We start from the raw sequence: 8,080 nt of genomic DNA on the forward strand, positions 1-8,080 counted from the left end.
TGGAGTTGAACTTCGAGTTATGACGTTTTTCTGGCGTTTAACTCCAGACAGCAGCATGAACTTGGCGTTTAACGCCAAGTTACGTCGTCATTCTTCGAATAAAGTATGGACTATTATATATTGCTGGAAAGCCCTGGATGTCTACTTTCCAACGCCGTTGAGAGCGCGCCAATTGGAGTTCTGTAGCTCCAGAAAATCCATTTCGAGTGCAGGGAGGTCAGAATCCAACAGCATCAGCAGTCCTTTTGTCAGCCTTCTTCAGAGTTTTGCTCAAATCCCTCAATTTCAGTCAGAATTTACCTGAAATCACAGAAAAACACACAAACTCATAGTAAAGTCCAGAAATGTGAATTTAGCATAAAAACTAATGAAAACATCCCTAAAAGTAGCTCAAACTTACTAAAAACTATATAAAAACAATGCCAAAAAGCGTATAAATTATCTGCTCATCAGCAGGTATGTAGTTTGCTAATCTTTGTTAATTATTACTTGAATTAATTGTTAGTTTTTTTATTTTATTATTTGGTTTTAATATGTGTAGTCTAAGTCGTTGGAGCAAGGCAAAATTTGCGGAGACCTTCAAGTATACCCATACGTTGAAGGCTAACAAGGAGAGATTTGCTAATGAGCGGCCTACGACTCATTATATGAGTTTCAATTAATTCTAATTAAGTTTGAAATGGATTCGATTTAAAGCCAATTAGCTGTCATCCTAATCATAACGTGTGATACACAGGAAGACTACACGCAGAAATTGGAGGCCGCGACCCAGTAATCTCAACCTAGTGGGGACGACCTCGGCTCCGATGCCTTAGTCATTGATCCTGATAGGGTTTGGCACGAGACCACCTCTGAGCCCTACAAAAATCGCATCAGCAGCCTCTGCACCTCCACATTGGCAGCTTCATCTGCCTCTGCCGCCAGCCCTGCTAATTCTGAAGAAGTTTTCGATTTGAGAGAGAAGGTGCAGAAGCTCACACAGGAGCTTCACCAACAAGCTCAGTAGTCTGATGAGAGGTACAACGAACTTCAATTCTTATACGCATGGGAGACATTGTTGCTATCAGGTCAGAGCTGACGGAGAAGCTGGATCGGCTAGATCGTTTGCGAGACCAGATGGCGGTATAAAACGAGTAGATGCGCGCTGGAGGTAGTGACGCTGCTAGTGGGATTTGGATATCAGCACCTAGTCCGCCGCCTCAGCAGGGGGAAGACAACGATGACGATTACCGGGATCCGTAGGATTTAGGGATTTAATTTATTTGATGTCTATTTTATTGTATTTTACTTCTTTGACTTTTTGTTATATTAAGACTCTTGATATTTAATAAAATCATTAGTTGGTTTTTGGTATTTAGAATTTGTGTGTAACACCCTACCATACAGAGTCTTATGCTTAAGTCATAATTCAGAGATGGCAAAGTATTATGACCTCTAAAATAAAAATTTAGTACGAATAATATTGTGAAAAATGATTACAACTAGGAGCCTTTTTAAGAAAAATGGGTAAAACGAAAATCGTAACTCAAAAAGCGCAACACTCCGATCGATAACGTAACGAACAAGGATAAACCAACGTGAGATTATATATACAAAAGAGTGTCAAAAACGGGAATATCAAACTCAAAAGCCGGTTGCGAAGATAACTGGTTCGAGCATAGCAACATATATATATATCCAAAATCTCCTATAAGAAGAATCATCACAGTTTGTATTATTCAATGGAGATAAAGTATCTAAGAGAAATCATAAAATCAAAACATAGTCCCGAGAACAAAGGATCTTCGCGAATCCAGAAGTCTCCAGTATGCCTCAGCGAGAAACCTCACGTCCTGCATCTAAAAACCACAAAATCTGCATGGGTGAGAACCAGAGGTTCCCAGCATGGTAACAACTTCCACATATATAATATATAATAATAGAGGAAAGTCGAAGGCAATTCTAAGACTTCCTCCAGATAAAATCAAAGCTTATAAACAAGCTAAACCATAAGTGGCAACTGACTAAAGATCTTTCAGTCTAACTATTTCTTCCCTTTCCAAACCCTTCAGACCTTCCAACCACCAGCAGGAGTATAATGTAGCAAACACAATTATTTCAGACAAGAGATATACAAGTAAGAACAGATAAGGCATTTAAACAAATAGCAAGTAATATGCAATCAAATAGGCAATCTCAATCAATTCATATAGTATGCATATGATGAATGCCTGTCCCTAATGGCTGATGATATCATCTATCAGTTATAGAGCCAACCCGACAAGTCCTGGTAGCTAACCATTGGACTGTCCCTCTGTCGCGAATCCCCAACTCGAGTTATACTCATCACAATCTTGATCATAATCATGATCCATATCCATCACCCTCACTGGTGAATATTTACGGGGGCGAGCTCATCCGGGACTTTTACAGTGCACGGCCACACTTACGATATAGGGTCAAAAGAGCTTCGAGTCTCAACCTGGAGCACGTGGTGGTTAGCCACTACTTTCTCCCAAGGAAACTCTCATCTCCAATAGTGGAAGTGCAAACATTCACAATTCATTCAACAGCATATATGCATTTATACTTAGCCATAATCATGGCTCCGCCGTAACACGGCAATAATCTAGCCATCAGGCTCACGGTTAAATCCATAACCAGCCAATTCATTAACAATTACGGCCCTTCGGCCAATGGCATAACAAGCACTTCCACCGCCATCCTCCGCCTCTCACATAATCATCTTTGATCCTCATTGATCATTCATTTTTCCCTTGCTTCACTCGCAAGTTACCACATTCACTAGCTCCTTTTCTCATTGCTAGGCATATCATAATGATTTAAGACACAAGTGGTGAGATCGGAGGCTTAGAAGTATGAAATTTGGTTTTTTAAAACTCAAAAATCAACTTTGAAATGAAAACAGGGCCACGTGTACGCGCACTCCACGCGCACGCGTGGATGGCCACAAAAGCTCATCGGCGCACAAGCGTCATACACGTGGACGCATGGGTTGAAAATTAGCCAAATGGCGCGTACGCGTCAGCCACGCGTACGCGCGGGTACATTTGTGCCCCAGGCACAAAACTGGCACAACTCTCGGGAAAAAGACTGGGCATTTGGTGCAGCGCATCGACGCGCCTGCGCACACCACATGTACGCGTGGATGGTGCCTTCTTGAAGAATGACGTGCACGCGCCAAGTGCGCCTACGCGTGGGGGGTCATTCTGCTAAAAATTTTCTAAGTTAAAAGCTGCAGAATTCATAGATTCAACTCCCAATCTTCCGATGGACATAACTTTCTCATTTTAAATTGTTTTTCGCCCATTCTTCGAACGGCATGGACATCCCGAATCCAATTTCATTTCTAAATAAGTTTGGTACAAAACGGGAATTCGTAGTCCAAATTATGTCCCATCAAAGTATGCCCAAAAACCATGTTTTCATACAAAACCACACGGTGCCATTTTCAAAACAAGCCATTTTCAACTCTTTTCAAAATCAACCAAAACATGCCAATTTCAACCCTTTTTGAAATCAATCAAAATGTACCAAAATCAACATCAAGCCTCCTCAACTCACACATCAACACCTCACCATAATTCACAAAACATCATCCCACCATTTTAACACTTCTCAATCAAATGGCTAAGAGACAAACACATAGACATGTCATACATACTTTCTCATCCCAATTTCTAATAATACCATTTCTAATCAACCATCATTGTACATAATCAATATCATACTCACCATCAACATGGTTTCACCCACAATTCAACCTTAATCAATCATCAAGCATATATCATAACATGCATATTTCTCATACATCATACCATCAAGGCATCAATAATCATCATCACATATATGACCACATCATATATCTCAACCATTCAACAATATCAACAATTCAATGCCTATCTTAGGGCCTCTAGCCTAAGTATTTCCTACCACATTACATATAAGATATGAGAAACCGAGACCATACCTTAGCCGATTTCCACAAGCTCAACCGGAGCACTTCCAAACCACTTGTCCACAAGCCCTCTAGGTCTCAACACCTCCAAGCACAGAATTTTACCACCAAAAATCTCTTTTCAAACTTTCCAAGGTCTCAATCAAGCCCCAATATTCACATACACACCACCTAAGTCACAATCATCATACCCAAACACAACATCTCAATACCCAAACATCATAGAACAACAAATTATACTAGGGTTGAGAATCTTACCACACCCAAGGTCCAAGGAGACAAGATTAATCTTCTCCTTCAAGAGAGTTGGGTCTTATAATATCAAATAGCCCAAAATCTCAACATTTTTACTCATGAAACTCGAAAATAAGGCTAAAAATTCGAATAGAAAAACGTGGCTTACCTCAAGATTGATTGTATGAGTTTTGTAGAGCTCTCTGCGGTGAACGCGTGGCCATAAACGGAGCGGCAATCAGAGCTCTAGATCAAAAGTTATGGTGGTTTGAAGATCAAGTGAGAGATAGAAGTTTGAGAGAGTGTTCTTTTCCTCCCTTACTCCATTTCAGCGTGTGTGTGTGTGTAACAAATGAGGAGAGAGAGTGCTGAAAACTAGGGTTTTGGTTTAGTTTAGTTGGGTCAAGGGCCCACTTTGGGTCCGGTTGGTCCGATTTAGCCCGTTCGGTCCAATCTTGGTCCGATTTCTATAAAATTGGTACCGAAATTCTCGTCTCAATCTCCTCTATCATATTTAGCCATAAAAATCACATTCTTGGTTTTCTAGAATAAATTCTCATTGATGGGTTAATTAGCCGTTAATTAACCGGATCTTACATTGTGCACTAATTTTGTAAAACGGAATTCTAATTTGACTACTAATTATGCGCTAATTGTAAAAAAAATGCATACCATCGAATTTATCGACGGAATAATCTAATAGTAAATGAGTGCCACAAAACATAATACGGCGCAAAAATACTATCAGAATTAACCAACCGCTTATTTTTATTGTATTAATTATAAAATCTAGTACAAAATCTAGCAATAATTAGGGTCGTACGAAATAATCTATTGATAAACATTTTTCGTATCATTTATATCGTTAAATTCATTCCAATAATATTTAGTTAAAAATCTAAATAAAAATTCAAAATTATAATATAATCAAACATATGCCATAAATCATAGTTAAAAATCTAATTACAATCAAACTCAAGAATTTAAATTTAAATTTAAAATTATATCGTAATTAATCAAACACAATTATATATCAAAATTCGGTAATAATAAAACACAAAGTAATAATCAAACATAAAGCGTATGTTTGTTCCTTTTTAAGCAAACAGAATCCATATTAATAAGATTTCACTAATAAAAATAAAAAATATTGATGAAATAATTAACATGATTTGTATTTTTCATATTTGCTACTAATTTCATCGCCGATCCTTTCTGCTGCAATGAATAATGATGAGAGCACCGCAACCACCGCGTTGAAAGGTTTGGATCTGAAGCAATGGCTACACTATTCATTAGTTCCACCATAGACAAAGAAGTGGAAGACTGTGCTTGTCGATGAACCATACACATGGCAAAGAGGTGGTGACAGATGAAGATTTAGACACCCTATAAGCTGATGTGAAAGAATAACTGGATGCAATAGGAAAGGGATGGTGGGAATTGGTTTTGCCAAAGTGTACACCTAAAATCACTCAAAAAAACCATCGCACTCAAATAATACTAAAGGGGCAAGGTTTATTTTACAGTTTGAATCCATGACACTGCGATCATACAAAAACAACTTAACTACCAATATTCGAAAAGTACATACCTTATATTAAAAAATGAAAGCAACTAACACTATTTTATTATATACCTTCAACACATCGGCATTATTAGAGGGAGGAATGACCTAAAACATGTCCCCTCCAACATATTTAAGGTTTTCACTTCCTTCCTAGGCAGCAATAACATGTGGGAGATCAAGAACAGTGCACTCTAACTACCGTGGAAATGGCTTTTTTTTTTTTTATTGACCACGGTATCTCTCAACCCGACAAATCAAGGACTAATCCGTCGCGAATCCGAGCTCCATTTAAGAGTCTGCCGCTAGCCAATGTACCCTGGAAATGATTTGACAATGGCCTTTGCAACCGTTCCAGCAGTGCCCCCACCAACATCAACCGACAATTCTAAAATCTGATCTGAAACACATCCTAGCACTTGTAATCAAGTAACAAATTGCTAACCAATCGATCATTACTTGCCATGGCATCGTTGAAAAATTCATATAGTTTAGGCACATGGCAATTATAACCCCAAAACATGATCCCATGTTCTGTTTCATATGGTGTGGGATTGTTACTTTGGAACCATGTGGACAATTTATGCCATGGTTCTGTTAATATTGGATAAGCATAGGTGTCACACTTATAAGGGATTGCCCTTAAGCAGAAGCATGGATGAAATTAAAATATGTGATTCCATACTTGGCTTTGAGCTTCTAGCCGTTTGGCAGCCAGCATTTTACTTTGGAATTCCATTAGAAATTTCAATTTGATTTAAATAAAACACCTTATTGATTTAAATATTCAATTAGAAGCTACCATTTACTTTTTTTTTTAATATATATATATATATTTCACATCATAAATAAATAAAAAAATATTTTTATATTGTTATACCTAATTGATAAATAAAAAATCTTTTTACATANAAAAAAAGATAATTTAAAAAAATATCTTTTTTAAAAAAACTCACTCTACTATGTTCTTAATTAACTTTTGAAATGCTAAAACAAAAGATTTGTGACTTGTTTTTATTAAAATACTCTTATATAAAAGATCAATTAATATTATTTGATAGTATTATAAATTAAAAATTTAAATTTAATTTAAAAAAGATTAAAATACCCTTTTAGTTAATTGCAAAAAAAACTAACTGCTTTTTTAAAATTAAGATTGTTTAACCTTATTAGAATTTAGAATTTAGATTTTATTTTAAAATACTAAAATATCCTTTTAGTTAAATTACGTATGTTATTTTTATTAATAAGGTTCGATTTAAAAAATGAACAAATAAATAGTTAAAGTTAAACTATTACTGTAAATAACTTTTTCTTTATACAAAATACAATTCATAATCATTTTCTCTTTCTCTCTCTTTGCTCTTTAGAGCACCTCTAATGGCCGTCGCTCTCTTTTTTTTTTTCTGACACATAGGTTATGTTTATTTCTCAAAATAAAATAAGATAAAACATTGAGAATAAAATATAAAAAAATACAAAATTTTATGTTCTTTTATTTAATGATAAATTAAAATAAATTATAAATATTTAATTTATTCTATTTTTTTATTCAAAAGATTTGAGATAAAAAAATATAATTATGAAAAATTAACAAAAATTAATAAAAAAAATAAAAAATAAGTTATATCTTTTGTTGGTGTTTCTGTATCCTTTCTATTAAGATAGACACAAAATACACTAATTCGTATATCTGGACACATTGTTTATATCTATGTCTTTTCTGCCAAATAAAATTTTGTATTTTTGTGTCTCTGTCTCAATATCCTGTCTCTGTAAACAAATGCAGTCATAGAAAATCTAATAGTTAAAGAGAAAAATATGTACTGAGTCCTTGCACAAGTCTCAAGAAGGAGAAATTCCTCCTTAAAAAAATCCTATCCACTAATCATAACTTGGCATGTAACAAGTTATCTTTAAAATAATAATTAATTAAATAATTAAATCATAATTAAGTAATTAATAATTATATTAAATAGTTTAATATAATTATTAATTAATTAATTATAATTTAATTATTTAATTAATTATTATTTAAATAATTATATTAAATTATAATTAACATTATTTAAATAATTAAATAATAACTAGTTATAATAAATAATTATATTTTTATTTAATTAATAATTTATATTAATTATTTAAATCATAATTAATATAAATAATTATATTAAATTATAATTAATTATTACTTATATTATTATATTAAATTATAATTAATTAAATTTTCTTACATAAAAAATAAATTTAATTTTTATATATTATAAAATAATTTATAATTGAATTATTTATTTTTATTTATAATTTAAAATATTAACTAA

The 8,080-nt window shown here is 34.1% G+C and overlaps 1 pseudogene; it reads right to left on the reverse strand.

Annotated features, from left to right (window-relative positions):
* Window positions 1-6,064: 6,064 nt before the first annotated feature.
* Window positions 6,065-8,080, reverse strand: part of LOC127740516 (phytochromobilin:ferredoxin oxidoreductase, chloroplastic-like) — a 7,760-nt pseudogene continuing 5,744 nt past the window's right edge.

The sequence above is a fragment of the Arachis duranensis genome, chromosome 7 (assembly GCF_000817695.3).
Source record: "Arachis duranensis cultivar V14167 chromosome 7, aradu.V14167.gnm2.J7QH, whole genome shotgun sequence".
Classification (NCBI taxonomy): domain Eukaryota; kingdom Viridiplantae; phylum Streptophyta; class Magnoliopsida; order Fabales; family Fabaceae; genus Arachis; species Arachis duranensis.